This window comes from Stegostoma tigrinum, chromosome 24 (genome assembly GCF_030684315.1).
Source record: "Stegostoma tigrinum isolate sSteTig4 chromosome 24, sSteTig4.hap1, whole genome shotgun sequence".
In the NCBI taxonomy this organism is placed as follows: domain Eukaryota; kingdom Metazoa; phylum Chordata; class Chondrichthyes; order Orectolobiformes; family Stegostomatidae; genus Stegostoma; species Stegostoma tigrinum.
The window spans coordinates 2,068,575-2,084,744 of record NC_081377.1 but is presented as its reverse complement, the minus strand read 5'-3'; positions in this window follow the sequence as shown (position 1 = coordinate 2,084,744).

Sequence of the window (16,170 nt, the reverse complement as noted above, 5' to 3'; positions counted from 1 at the left end):
GAATAGAATTACTACAGAGAGGAGAAAGGAGAGAAAAGAAGAAGAAAACAGAAAGGAAAAGGAAAAGGAACTGGCAAACAGAGTGGTGCTCTGAATTGAGCCACTTATCCCGCTGCCAGAGCTAAGCAAGTACCACCTTCAAGTTCCCCTCCAAGCCACTCACCATCCTGACTTGGAAATATATTGCCACTTCTTCAGTGCCGCTGGGTCAAAAACCAGGACTTCCCTCCCTGATGGCATTGTGTATCAACTCACAGAGTGTGGACTGCAGGAGTTCAAAAAGGCAGCTCGCCACCACTTTCTCAAGGGCAACTAGAGTAAAACAATAAGTGCTGGCACAGCCAGCAATACCCACATCCTTTGAGTGAATAAAAACAAACCTAAAAACCACAGGAGATTTGGTTCAGGGACAGCAAGAACTGCCGATGCTGGAGAATCTGAGGTAACAAGGTGTGCATCTGGATGAACACAGCAGGCCAAGCAGCATCAGAGGAGCAGGAAAGCTGACATTTCAGGCCTAGACCCTTCTTCAGAAAATGGCCCTAAATGTCAGCCTTCCTGATCCTGTGGTGCTGCTTGGCCTGCTGTGTTCATCCAACTCTGCACCTTGTCATCTCTCAGCCACAGATGACTTGCTGGAAGCCATTTGGGCAGTGAGTTATTTTGACCTGGAACATGCTGCCTGAAATATTGGTGGAAACAGATTCAGTAGAAACTTCCAAACATTAATTAGGTAAATACCTCCAAGAAATAAACTATCAAGCAATGGGGGGAAAAGTAGGTTATTAAAATTAATTGATTGGCACTACCAAAGGGTAGGGGAGGGTGAGAGGTGAATAAAACCTCCACCATCTATGTTATATCATTCTATGATAATATCAGACAAATGCACTCTCAGCTCTAGAATGAACATTGCTTCCAATATTACTGCATATTTGATAAAACAAATTTATATTTTAGTCAACTTATGTCTCTTGTGAGTAAATCCAGTAATAGTTGATGAGAACCAGAGTAGTAAATCCAGGACATCGCATTTAATCTACTTAAATAATTATCACTTCTAGACACACTGTTTTATGGATGTAACATACAGCAATGTCATTAATCACAAGCCATACAAACACCAGCACATTATTAATGACTGAAAACCTCTTATCGTTAAGCAGGGTGCACACAATGAGGTCACAGGACTGGATAATGTAATATTCTGTTTACAATAACAATGGCACTGTGATGTGCCATTCTTGGCAATTAAGTTGAGGGATGTCTGAGTGTTTCTTCACAGGAACATGAAAATTGAGACGAGTACATTCAGCCCCAGAGCCTACAGCAGTCTACAACTGGATTGTATCAGAGATAATGGGAATTGCAGATGCTGGACAATCCGAGATAACAAAGTGTGGAGTCGGATGAACACAGCAGCAGCATCTTAGGAGCACAGAAGCTGACATTTCGGGCCTAGAGGCAGCTGATGTCCACTATATTTACCTATCCAGGACTCCATGGCTAATAACTTTCCCTAACAAAAATCTATCAATCTTAGCCTTGAAAAATTCCAAACAAATCTTCACATCCACAACATTTTGGGTAAGAGATCCAGACCATACAGATGCAAGAAATCTGAATAAAATCAGAAAATGCTGTAAATAATCAGCAGAACAGGCAACATCTACAGACAGAGAAACAGAGTTAACTAATCATTCATTAGAACTGGAGAGGTTAGAGGATTTAGACTAGTACCATGTCGGAGAACAGGGGAAGAGAACTAAAAATAAACAAAGGGGTGTTCTAGAACAGAGAGGGAAGCAAGTGAGAATAAGTGATAAAAGAGATGGTGCGAGGCAAAGTAGATTGGTCTGAGCACAAGTGAAGAAAAATGTTCCACAAATGGAAGACTCAGTTCCACAGCTGGTAAGTGGCAACATTCAATTCTGCCCTATGATTGGGGGTGAGGTTTTATTGTAAGGTTTTTAATAGATCACTCAGGACAGTGTGGGCCGCTGTAAAGCAGTTAGGGAAAAACACACAGGTAGAGAAGAATTAGCCACATGGTCAGAGTGAGGGAGACTTTGTAGGAGTGAGTCTGAGGGTAACTGGGCAATGTGGAGCTTGGTGAGAATTTAACTGGTAAATATTCAGCAAGTTTAATCAGAGAGTAAAAGTCAGAATCAGATTGAGAACCAACAACTTTTAAGGAAGTTAAAATAGCCAAGTGAAATATGCAGCTGCCTGATAGTGACAAATATCTACCACATACTGTAATTCCTCACTTGAATTAGGTGTTGATTACTCTAGCAGGAACATTCTTGATAGAAGAAGGGCTTGATTTCTAAGCAATGTAACTCCAAGATGGTGATGGAGTAGCAGGATTGAGCCTGGGCCTTGTCTGCTTTCTTTCTCTTTTTCATCTTTTCTTCATTTTGCTGTTGCTGTTTTTCTTTAAAGCCTGGAGAATGCTGGGTGAAGGAGGAGGACTCCAGTGACCACAAAGCCAGGACGAGCCAGAGACGGTTCCACTCCAGGCCAGGGTCTCCTGGTGAGCAAGGAGCAGGTCACAGGCTGACTCTCCTGACCTGGACACATAGACTGAGCCAAGGCTTTAGTTCCTCGGCTAGGTCCGGGTGCCTGAAGGAGCAGTAGCGTTGGTGAAAGGGATGGGAGAGGACCCCCAATGATCGATCACTGGCAGCAGGGTCTGGAAAAGTGTGGGTTAGGGAACAGAAGGTATGGGATCTGCACATTCCCAGGTCCATGGCTCCAGCTCAGACACAGCAGTCATGGTTGTAGTGGCAGTGGAGGCCATTACAGAGACTGCACAGCCCGTTACCAAGACCCCGGCTGATGTCAAGCAGCGATTGGAGGAGCAGCAGAGGAGGGGCATGAAGAAAGATGAACTCCACTGAGGTGAAACCTTGCTTTGGATTCAATGTTTCAAGATGGTGCCAGAGAGTGGAAACACTTTACGTATAACATGTGGAGAGATGTATTTTTTATACACATGCAATGATAAATCTAAAGCTAAATCTAAAGTGAAAGGTGGTATTTCATTTATGTTTAAGTCTCAAGGCTCTTTTTCTCTCTTTTCCTGAAAAATGTTTAAGTTTTCAAAGTGATCCAGTACTTACTTTAAGGGTAACAAATAGATTTTGGAGTTACAACATAGCAGGTCAGAAAGGCCAAGCAGAGTACATTTTTTAATCTTCATTCACAGGATGTGGACACTGCTGGTTTGGCCAGCATTTATTACCCATCCCTAATGGTTAAGTGTCAACCCCACTACTGTGGCTCTGGAGTCACACGTAGGCCAGACTAGGTAAGGATGGTAGATTCCTTCCCTAAAGGATATTAGTGAACCAGATGGGTTTTTCCCAACATTTGACCATAAGGCCATAAGACATAGGAGCAGAATTAGGCTTCATGGCCCATTGAGTCTGCTCTGCCATAGGATCATGGCTGATATGTTTCTCAATCTCATTCTGCTGCCTTCTCCCCTTAACCCTTGATCCCCTTACCAAGCACGAACCTATCTATCTCTGTCTTAAATACACTCAATGACTTAGTATACACAGATTCTATGCAATGAGTTTCACAGGTTTACCACCCTCTGGCTGAAGAACATCCTCCTCATTGATGATGGTGTTGTGGTTACTAATAATCTCTTAATTCCAGATTTTTTTATTGAATTGAAATTCCATCATCTACCATGGTTGGGATTTGACTCAAGTCTCCGGGGCATTACTGGCTCTCTAGATTAATAGTGTAGCGATAATACTACTAGGCTATCACCTTTCTGGCAAAAAGTGCAGTCATAGACATACCCCATGTCCCAGACCAACACATCAGCAGGAAGTGAACCCAGATGAACAAGCTTGAGGAGTAGCTAGAGTCACTACTGTGCTCTACAAGGCAGAGGACTACATGGATAGCACATATAGGGAGATGCTAGAGGCAGGCCCATGGCATCACACCTGACTCAGCTACCAGACCTGTTGAGTTTCTCCAGCAATTTCTGCTTATGTTCCCAAGTGACCTACTTGGGTTACAGAGTCAACAAGGCTGGGTTATACTCATTGGAAGATAAATGAGGGCAATCAAAGATGCCCCAGCTCCCACATCTGTCCAGGAGCTTAGGTCATTTCTTGGGCTGGTAAATTATTATGGAAAGTTCATGCATAACTTGGCATCCAACCTGACTCCTTTGCATCAACTCCTAAGAAGTGGTCACCATTGGAAATTGCCTCATAGACAAGCCCCAGCTTTCAGTAAAGTACGGAAACAGCTATCATCCTCTAAGTGTTGGCATACTATGATCCCAAGAAGGATCCAGTATTGTTATGCATTGCCTCACCATTGCGCATGGGGTGGTATTAGCTCATAGGTGGTCCAATGGAGAGGAAAGCTCAATAATGGACACACCTAGAACTTTTTCTAATGCAGTGTGTAAACGTGCCCAGATAGAGAATGTAGGATTGGCGTCATATTTAGAATCAAGTAATTCCACTACTATCTTAATGGTCAAAAATTTGTTTTGACCACAGACTACAAACCCCTACTAAGTCATCTTAAGGAGGACAAAGGCCATGCTGCCCTTAGTATTAGAGACAACTGCGGAATGCGGACCGAAACTAAGTTCAAATAATCACAAGTTAGAACAACATTTGGGAGGACAAGTTGCAAGTGCAGATGGTTTCAACCATCTCCTATTCATGATATACCACTGGTGTTATCCCAGTGGAAGAGCCTGGAATGATTTAAAGTGTCTTGAGAAGATTTGTAGCTTGGGTTGTGGATGAGGCTGTAGACTTGTTCACTGAGCTGGTGTGTTTGATTCCAGATTTGTAAGCCTGCTAGATAACATTGTCAGTGATCCTCCAGTGAAACATTGGTTATCTGATCCATTGTTATTTATGTGCTTTGATTTGCTGGGATGGTTGTCATCACTTCCAGTTCTGTTTCTCAATGGTTTGTATATCGGGTCCAGATCAATGTGTTTGTTGATGGAGTTCCGGTTGGAATGCCAGGCCTCCAGGAATTCCCTGGCATGTCTCTGTTTGACCTGTGCTGTTATGGGTGTGTTGTCCTAGTTGAATTTGTGTCCTTCAATTGCCTGTGTGTATTGATCCTGTCTCTTGGTGGCTAGTTGGCAGCCATTTTCACTGATGTCAATACACACAGACGATGAAGGGCACGACTCCAGCCTGGGGGAGGGTGAAATGGCATCAGGAATCCCAGTGCCGGACATTAGACTCTGCCAAGGTAGACAAGGGACAAAAGTTTGGTGTAGGAACCATCGGAATGGCCCAACATGGGGCAAGCTCCCACACGTTACACACCACCCATATCAGACACCAAGTTGGAGAGACCTGAACCAGTGCTAGAATGCCCCAGGAGGCTCTCCAAAAACAAGGGGTGGCATACATCCTCAGGCTCAGAGGGGGAGGGGTGTAATGATTGTAACAAAGTCAGTCAGCTAGATCTCATAGAATATGAGCTCCCTGACTGAGGGGGAGGGGGGGTGCTGTTAATCTGGTCCAATCAGGGTATCCAGGCTAACAGATATAAGCAGGAGTGTCACATATATTGGCACGCTGATAGCTGACTCTGAATGAGGCAGTACTAAAGTCAAGCACAGTTCCCATGTAAGTAAAGAGTGACTTGTTGACAGGATACATGCCTCTGTGGAGATATTTTAGATACCTTTGACATTTGATTTGATTTCAGATCATCACTTTCTATTGTGCTAATGTGAACACCAGTGAAAAGAGCCGCCCTCCTCCTTTTCCTAACATTCTGTCCACTGTAAATATCATGTACCCTTCAACATTCAGGTGCTAATCTATGTCATCCTGACTTTGATGAAGGGTCCTGACCTGAAATGTTAACTTTCCTGCTCCTTTGAAACTGCCTGACCTGCTGAGTTTCTCCAGCTCCACACTGCATCTGCAGTTCTTCCTATCTCATCCAGAAACCATGTCCTCATAATGTTTATCACATTGTAATCATTTATTTTTATTTGCACTATCAGTTTATTTGTTTTGTTTCATATGCTCAGAACATTTGTGATTTTCATAACCTTTGGCCTTATTTGAAGATTTATTTTTAGATTTGTGTTCTTATCCAAGGCTTCTTTACCATTTTCCATATGCAGACCTATCTCTCTTTCTTGCCTCTCCTCTGTGATTCATCATATCTTCCTTGGAAGGAATCCATGATGATGCTGGAGTGGCACGGTGGCTCAGTGCTTAGCACCGCTGCCCCACAGCACCAGGGACCCAGGTTCGGTTCTGCCCTCAGACAACTGTCTGTGTGGACTTTGCACATTCTCCCAGGTGTCTGCGTGAGTTTCCTCTGGGGGCTCCAGTCTCCTCCCACAGTCCAAAGCTCGCAGGCAAGGTGGGCTGGCCATGGGAAATGCAGGGTTATAGGGTGGGTGTGATGCTCTGTGGAGGGTTAGTATGGATACAATGGGCTGAATGGCCTGCTTCTACAGTGTGGAGATTCTATTCTATGATTCTTTGTCACCATCACTGAGGAAGTAAAAATCTCCCAAACAGTCTAGTTATGCAGTTATCAAGAACATTGGCGCCAGCACAATTCAGATGTAGATCTTCCCAAGAAACAGCCCCCATGTTACTTGATTTTGCTGTCAATGCTCCATGAACCAGAGCCAATGCGATGTGTAGAGCTATGTGTTCACTTCTCTAAATTTATTTCCACTATGCCAATTTGCATATCACTCAGATAATAATTCAGAGATTATGATCTTTGAGCTCGTCATACTGACTGTGCAAAACCTCTTTCTTTATCTTGAATGTGTCATTGGTACCTATAGGGACTACTGGGATCCTCTCCAGGCGTGAACCTGGCACTGTGCAGGCAATACAGCTGTCTGGATCCACACTCTTGGCTGCAGAGAGTGGCATCAATCCCCGTCACTGCCATGGCTATCTCACATTGCTAATACATTCCTTTATACTGACCCCCTCTGACTTATCGTGCCAGACAGACATGGTCAGTTAGCTCTTCTACCCTGCGGCCCTCACTCTCAAACAAGCCGAAACAAGCTGAAAGAACCTCAAGTTGCTCCAACTCCAAACACTTGTCATACAGTCACACAGAAGGTGGTGCTTGTATGGAATGAGCTTCCAGAGGAAGTGGTGGAGGCTGGTACAATTACAACATTAAACTGACATTTGAGTGAGTATATGAATAGAAAGTATTTAGGGTGATGTGGGCCAAACTCTGACAAATGGGACTGGATCAGATTAGGATGTGAGGTCAGCTCAGATGAGTTAGATCGAAGGGTTTGTTTCCATGCTACATGACTATGAGATTCCATGATATGCTTGCTTGGATCACCCTGGCTTCCAGAAGCTCCCCCATTCTGCAGTTGCAACACATCTCCTGTCCTGCCACTTTTATTGTGCCTAAATTGATTAATTAATTAATTATTCAATAACTTAATGTCTCTCTCACTACCACTTACTTCACTAACTTAAAATTTAGAATTCAATAATCTTTACTACTTAAAACTAAGGTAAATAATGAGATCACTAGTTTTTTTTTACTTTTCCTCTGCTAGAGTCTTTTAAATAATCATAAGCTATGTAATTACAGGTTGTTTAAAATAATTATATCTTTCTTAATTTCAGCACTTTACACACAGTCCCTTGATCACTTACCAACTAATCAGTTCACAACTTTCATGTGATATTACTGTTTGAACCTTTTCTCAAACCCAGCATTTTTATCATCTTCCACACTGGGTATACCTCCTGCAGATCCACCTCTGCCTGGTCCTATCCCCAAATGTAATTATTATCTTTATTTCAAATTTTATTTTGGGCTTCACCTTGCCTCACTACTGCATCAATACAACTTAATGATAGAATAGACCTTTACCATTTACAATAAAATATTTTCTAAAACTCAGAATTGTTGACTTTCCAGAAATTCTCTAAGACCAGTTACTCTCCATCCTTAGGACTTCACTGTTTCTTTCAAAATGTTTGTCTCATGGTTCTCCTCTAGATCTTCCATCTAGGTGCTCCTGTGTGTATGATTCTGCCATTCTTGGTATGGAATCTCATTTGTTACAGTTTTTCCAATTTGTAAATATTAGCTCCTTCCTCAGAGCGTCCAGTCAACAATCCCCAAACTTGCACAACCTGTAATTACAATAACAACGTGAAATCTGGATTGGCAGTGGATCACAAATCCACAGCCTGATGTTAATTAAATCTGAAGATATCAGGTAACATGAGGACAGCTCACGATAATTCACACACTGATTGAAAGTGCCACATTGGCTTCAGCAAGTTCCTATCCGGAGACGGCTGAGGCCAGCCAAGACTGGTCACGCTAGTTTCATAGCCGTAGCCCCAACTTCAGATTGATTTGGAATTAGACAGTGTTGATTCAGAGCCTGACTCACTGTCTTACTACCTGTGTATTTTTGGGTAATAAACAATAATAACAATACCGATTTGTTGAGATGGATTTTTTATTATTGAACACTCACCCTGCACAGAACACCTTGAACCACATCAGACTCCTTTAATGTCCAAAGATATGCGGGTTAGGTGGTGTGGCCAAGATAAGTTGCCCAAAGTGTCCAGGAATGTGTATGTTAGGTGGGTTAGCCATGGGAAATGCAGGTTTATAGGGATAAGTTGGAGGGGGTTGGGGTCTCGATGGGATGCTGGTGTGGATTCGATGGGCCAAATGGCTTGCTTCCACACTGTAGGGATTCTATGATTCTATGAATGTTCTGATTCTCCTTAACATTCCAAATACAAAGAGTGTAACTTTTCGCATTTACCACTCCTCCTCATCATCATCAGTATTAGAATATCTATGTGATAGGATTTTGATTTCATTAATATAAGGGGTGCTGTACAAAAATAAAATCTTCCATTCCAGACAGAGAATATAAATTTCAACACCTCCCAGGACAGAGACAGCATAACATTAGACACAGCGCAAAGCTTCTCTATGCCGTCACCTTCAAACACTTCCAGAACTGGTACATCAGGAGGTTAGATGCAGAGTAAAGCTCCTTTTATACTGGCCCACTCTAACACTCCCAGAACAGCCACATGAAGTTGGATACAGTGCAAAGCTCCCTCTATTGTGTCTCAATCTAACACTCCCAGGAGAAGTACATCATAGGCTCAGGTACAGAGTAAAGCTCCTTCTACTCTTTTGAACTGAAATTAAAGCAACCTCTACACTGTTCCCATCATGGGATAGGGACAACATGAGTTTAGATATACGTAAAGCTCTCTGTGCTCTTTTGAACAAAAAATAAAGCCTCCTCTACACTGCCCATATGAAATACTCCCAGGGCAGCACAGGGTTGGATATGAAGGAATCTCTCTCCGTCCCCAGTGTAATGGTTCCCTTGTGAAAATTTTCCAGTCTTGCCTCTCTCAGTGACATTGTCTGACTGCCCTAATTTCAGGCAGTTAATATTGAGTGGAGAGTTAAGAAACTGTCAAATTGTGACGTTTACCCATAATTTCTTTCAGCTTCTACCAGCTTCAGCAGCAGGACATAGGTCAGACAGCCAACTGTACCCCATTTGATACAATCTCGTCAAGTGGAAATTCATTGGGAACTATGATAATTGTCAGGTAGGCAAACTGTTTTGCACACAGTAAAAGTCCACAGGGAGAAGTAACACAAGAAGCTAATTAATCTGATTTTTACAGCCTTGGTTGAAACAGCAATGCTAACTAATATTAATTCAATATTATAAAAACAAACTACCGCAGGTGCTGGATATGTGAAATCGAAGTAAGTAAACTCTTCCAGCACTTTCAATGTTGGAATGCCACTGTTCATGGCTCCCAAAATTCCAGCACCTCTCAGCTTCATGATAAAGTGCCGTCCCTTGGCTACACATTGATAGTCACTGGAACAACAATTCCCAGCCTCACTAATTAATTACCTTCAAAAATGAGAGTCTTCCAAAACTTAATATTTAGTATCAGGCAAAGTGCTGCTGTTTGATTTTAAGACTATTCAATCTCAATTCTATTTTCCAGCCTGTTCCCATTAAACATCGGATCACTTAAAATTCAAAATCTAACTCAGTCTTGAATATATTGAATGATCCAGCTTGCTTTGCTTTCTGGAATAGAGAATTCCAAAATTCATGATCTTCTAAGAAGCAAAATTCCCCCTCCTATCAGTCTTAAATAGGTGATTCCTGGATTTGTTCTTGATTGTCCCAGGAAGGGAAGCATTTGTTCAGAATCCACCCTGTCAAGTTTCCCCAGAGAAACAGAAACTAGCCATCTGTTCAAACTCCTTTTGTTGATACATTTGCCATATGACTTCATTATGAGTCTCTGGCTGATCTCCAAGAATGGCTCATGGACTCAACACTGTCGGCAATATTGACACAGCTAACAGGAGAATGCTAGCTTTGTTTAATTGATATGTCTCCCTATTATTTTTTTCCCAATGCCTGTGTGTTTATTTACATGAGATGAAGAGGTAAAAAGTTGATTAAAACATTTTATTTTTGACATTAGAAATGGTTGTGTTTGTCTGATTTAATAGTTGGATGATGTTGTAAACTGTAGTGTTCAACACCTCTTTGCTTATGCTGTCTCAGCCAAGTTGACTAGATGCCCAGAGTGTGATGCAGAATAATGCTAACAATGCAAATTCATTTCCCATCCTGACTGCATTAGAGGTCGGCATTCTTGCCTATTGTTAACTATGGCTACTTACTTACTATAGCAACAGAAGAATTTCAAAGACTTGTTGTTGACTCATAGTGGACATGGTGGCTACTGGAAGTATGAACATGGAAGCTATTTGGGGTAATTGAACGGAATATGAAAGAGCATCGAAGGAACATGGGAGATATGAGAGTATGGAGAGGGATGGGGATCTTGAAGATGGCAAGGAAGTTATGACTGAGCATTGATAATGTCGGAGAAGTGAGGGTCAGAGGACGCAATAGCTATCACTACAGCTGGGCTGATGTACATTGTAAACAGAAATCTGTCTCTCAGCCTCCTATCCTTGACATTTAAAAACCAAAAGAACTGCAGATGCTGTAAATCAGGAACAAAAACAAAGTGGCTGGTAAAGCTCCGCAGGTCTGACAGCATCCGCAAAGAAAAAAAGAGTTAATGTTTTGGGTCCAGTGACCCTTCATCAGAACACATCAGACCCGAAACGTTGACTGTTTCTCCCTTCTCAGGCGCTGCCAGACCTGCTGAGCTTTTCCAGCAATGCTGTTTTTGTTTCAGTTACCTTTGCTGTCACCTAGCGTTTATATCTGCAGGTGCTGTGCCCATTGCCAGCTCATGCGCACCTCTTTGATATGAAGATAAGGTGCCTCCAAGATGGAGACAGATGATAAATGTAATGCTAACCAGCCTATAGTTTCCTGCTTTCTGCCTCCCTCCTTTCTTGAAATGCAGCTTTACATTTCTGGCTTGTCAAGCCATTTGAACTTTTGAGAATGTAAGGAATTGTGAATAACTGAGGCATCCATTATCTCTGCAGCCAATTCTTTTAAAACAATAGAACAACAGGTCTTATTAACTTTTAGTCCTCTTCCACCACTTTTAAAACACTTTTTATGTCTCTTATTACAAAGATATATTCAAAATAAATATTCAAAATTCCTTGTTTCCATTTTTAATTTTTATCCTCTTAGCAGGGGGAGACGATGGCCTAGCGGTATTATCACCGAGTGTTAATCCAGAGATGCAGGTAATGTTCTGGGAACCCAGGTGTGAATTCCACCATGGCAGATGGCGGAATTTGAATTCAGTAAAATATTTGGAAATAGGAATCTAATGATAACTGTGAACCCATTGTCAATTGTCAGAAAAACCAATCCGGTTCACTAATGGGAAGGAAACTGCCATCCTGACCTGTTCTGGCTTACATGTGACTCCAGACCCACAGCAACTGCCATCTTAGGGATGGGCAATAAATGCTGCCTGGCCAGTGACATCCTCATCCCATGAATGAATATAGAAGCTAATTTACTTTAGCTACTCAATTCCTTTTCTTATACCTGTTGAAGCTCTTATCATCATTTTTTATGTTTCTTGCTACTTCCATATTCTAATCTAGCTCTTTATTTATATTTAGTTATCCTTTATTGAATGACATTATATATAGTAATAGATATCTGGAAGTATTTATCAATTGGAATCTAATCATTTGGTATGGTTGGTTTACATATGGAATACACCCAAAAGTGAGATATAGAATGGAATCTAATTGAGGGATTTAGCAATTTACATATAGAGCAACAGGTACCCAGGTGTGAGTTACTAGCAGGGATCTAATCAAAAGATTCATGTGGTTTAAACACTGAATAACATACCCAGCAGCATGTTAGTGCCTTGCATCTAATTTGGGATTCAGATAGCATCTTTGACTGTTCTGAGAATTGCCAAGCAGTTTCTAAGAACCTGCAGGCTTGGACTCAATTTAGTTGTTTCCCTGTAAAATATCATGTGTTTTTCAGATGGTATTCACAGGACATTTGTTTCCTAGAAACTTGTGGAATGTGTTATCACACTGGCTGAAAGATAAATCTCCCAACATTGGGGATTGTTGCATTCTCAAAAGGATTGTACCGTTTCATCTGGGATTCACTGTTGAAGCTCTGTGAAATCTTGGAGAGAGAAGCCTTTGTTTTGTGCTGGAAGTTTTACTTTATCAGACAAGATATCAACATAATAAAAAGCAAATCAGACTTCAGGACATAAGACAGTAAGCATAAATGTTTAATACATTGCCCCAGCCTATATGAAACTGAGCAGAATTCACTGAATATGTGACTACGTTGTATTTCTGTTTTATGGTTGAATCATTGATGCATCATTTCTCTATATTCTATATAAAAACTGTTCCAGTTTACACTCTGCTTGATAAACAGACACCTTAACATCTGCCTAACATATCTTGCAGATTTAATTAAATACTTCAGCACTCTGCATCATGCGGTTTGCTCCAGTTGTTTACTGAGTATTTCTTGGTGAAATAATTGGGAGATGAGAAAGATGTCAGCTCCTCCTACTAACATCCAATTGTTGGCTCACTTGTCGAGGTAATATTCCTTAGATTTCATTTTGGTCTGTCTGTATGAAAGTCAGAAAAGAGAGGGTTCTTAGATTGATCTATGCAATGGAACAGTTGACCGATGATGAGAGGCTGAGTAAATTGGCTGTTATTCTCTGGGGTTTAGAAGAATGAGAAGTGACCTTAATGAAGGATTAAGATTCTGAAGGGTTTTAGGGTAAATGCTGTGATGATTCTTCCCTGAGTTAAGGCCAAGGGGACATAGTCTCACAATAAAGGGACTTGAGGTGAGAAGGCTTTTACTTCCCTCTAAGTATTATGAAGCTTTGGAATTCTCAGTCCTGGAGGGCTGTGGATACTCCATCAGTGAACACACATCATGCTGAAGTAGAAAGATTGTCAGCTGCTCAGGGAATCAAAAGGAACATTGAGATTACCTGAAACAGCAGGCTTGAAGCTAAAGATCAGCCATGGTCATATTGAATGACAGAGCAGGCTTGAAGATCAATTTCTGCTCCTGTTCCTTACAATACTGAGAGGAATAAAAAGATATTGAGGCTCTGGTCAAGAATAAGAACTCGTATGTTAGGTATAAACAACTGGGATCAAATGAACAAAAATAGAAGTTGCTGGAAAAGCTTAGTTGGACTGGAAGCAAATGTGAAGAAAAAATCAGAATTAATATTGCGGGTCCAGTGACCCTTCCTCAGAACTGATGGTAGCTGGGAAAACATTGGTTTATATGCAGCAAATGGGGAGGGGGATGGAGTAGAGAGTAAACAATAGGATAGAACAAAAACGAAGTTGTTGGAAAAGCTCAGCAGGTCTGGCAACATCTGTGGAGGAGAAAATAGAGTTAACGTTTCGGGTTCGGTGACCCTTCCTCAAAACAGTTCTGAGGAAGGGTCACTGGACCCAAAATGTTAACTCTGTTTTCTCCTCCACAGATGCTGCCAGACCTGCTGAGCTTTTCCAGCAACTTTATTTTAGGAGCTGTTAATAGGGACTGTTAGTGACTAGCAATAGGTAGTGTGTAATGGCAGGCTGCGTGATAACAAGGCCTGGTGTGTAGGGTAGGGGACTGGGACCTGGGAAAGTTTAGGCCCTAAAATTATTCCTTATTGAGTCTGGAGGGCTGCAGTGTCCCCAAAAGGAAAATGTTTTGTTGTCCTTCCAGCTTGCGCTGAGATTCACTGGAACACTGCAGCAAGCCACAGACAGAGATGTTGGCTAGGGAACAGGATGGCTTGTTAAAGTAGCAGGCAACAGCTAGCTCAGGGTCTTTTTTGGGTGCAGAAAGTAGATATTCTGCAAAGCAGTCACCGAATCAACACTTTGTTTCCCCAATGTGGAGGAGACCACATTGTGAGCAGCAAATGCAGTCGATTAGATTCTGGGAAGTGCAGGTGAAGTGTTTCTTCACCTGGAAGGTATGATTGGGCCATTGGATACTGGGAAGGGAGGAGGTAAATGGGTAGGTGTTACACCTTCGCCAGTTACAGGGAAAGGTGCCGTGGGGCTGTGGGGGCCTGTTGGGGGTGAAGGAAGGGTGGACCAGGGTGTCCCAGAAGGAACAGTCTCTGTGGAAGGTGGGCAGGGAAGGGGTGGGGAATATGTATCTGGTGGTGGCATCTCAGTGGAGGTGGCAAAAATGGTATCTGACGATCTTCTGGATGTGGATGCTGGTTGGATGGTAGGTAAGGACAAGGGGAATGCTATTGCTATTGCAGGAGGGAAGGGAAGTGGTGAGGGCAGAAGTGTGGGAGATGGATCGGACCCGGTTGAGGGCCCTGTTGATAATTTTGCTGAGGAATCCTCTGTTGAGGAAGAAGGTGGATATTTTGGAGGCTCCCTTGTCAAAGTTGGCCTCATCTGAACTTATGTGACGGAGACAGAGGAACTGAGAGAATGGGATCAAGTCTTTACAAGAAGCAACATGTGAGGATGTATAGTTCAGGTAGCTGTGGGAGTCAGTGGCCACTAATATCCACTATAAGCCCACTGACTCCCTTCACTTGTCTGCTTCCGAGGGACTGTTCCCTCTAGGACACCCTGGTCCACACTTCATTCACCCCCAACACCCCCTCAAAGCCCCACGGCACCTTTCCCTGTAACCGGTGAAGGTGTAACACCTGCCCATTTACCTCCTCCCTCCCCAGTATCCAAGGTCCCAAACATACCTTCCAGGTGAAGCAACACTTTACCTGCACTTCCCAGAATCTAGTCTACTGCATTCGCTGCTCACAACGTGGTCTCCTCGACAATGGGGAAAGGAAGCATAGACTTGGCGACCACTTTTCAGAACATCTATGTTCTGCTCACAAAAAATACCCTGAGCTACCTGTTGCCTGCCACTTTAACACACCACCCTGCTCCCTGACCAACATCTCTGTCTCTGGCTTGGTGCAGTGTACCAGCAAAGCTCAACGCAAGCCAGAGGAACAACAGATCATTTTCCGCTTGGGGATCCTGCAGCCCTCTAGACTCAATATCAAGTTCAATAATTTTAGGGCCTAAACTTTCCCAGATTCCAGCCCCCTACCCAACACACCAGGCCGGCTATCACATAGTCTACCATTACACGCAACATATTGCTAGTCAGTTACAGTCTCCATTAACATCTGTTCACCCTCCTAGCCAGATTGTTACCAACTCCTTTTTCTATCCAACTGCTGTTCTCTCTCTTCAGTTTCTATCATATAGTTTACTCCTTATCCTGTTCCCTTCCCCATTTGCTGCATATTAACTGATGTTTGTCCAGCTACCATCAGTTCTGAGGAAGGATCACCAGACCTGAAAAGTAAATTCTGATTTTTTCTTCACAGTTGCTGTCAGACCTGCTGAACTTTTCCAGCAACTTCAGTTTTTATTCCTGATTTACAGAATCGACAGTTCTTTCAATTTTTATTTGGGATCAAGTGAATCTCTTTAAGAGTATAAGGAGTGTTGGGGCATTCTTAAGAGGAAAACCAGGGGTTTCGAGATAACCTCACAGACATGTTTAGGGATAACCCCAAGAGATTCTACAATATCATTCAGACTAAAAGAGCAACTAAGGGGAGGATAGAGCCCCTTAAGGATCAACAAAGTCATCTATGTGTGGAA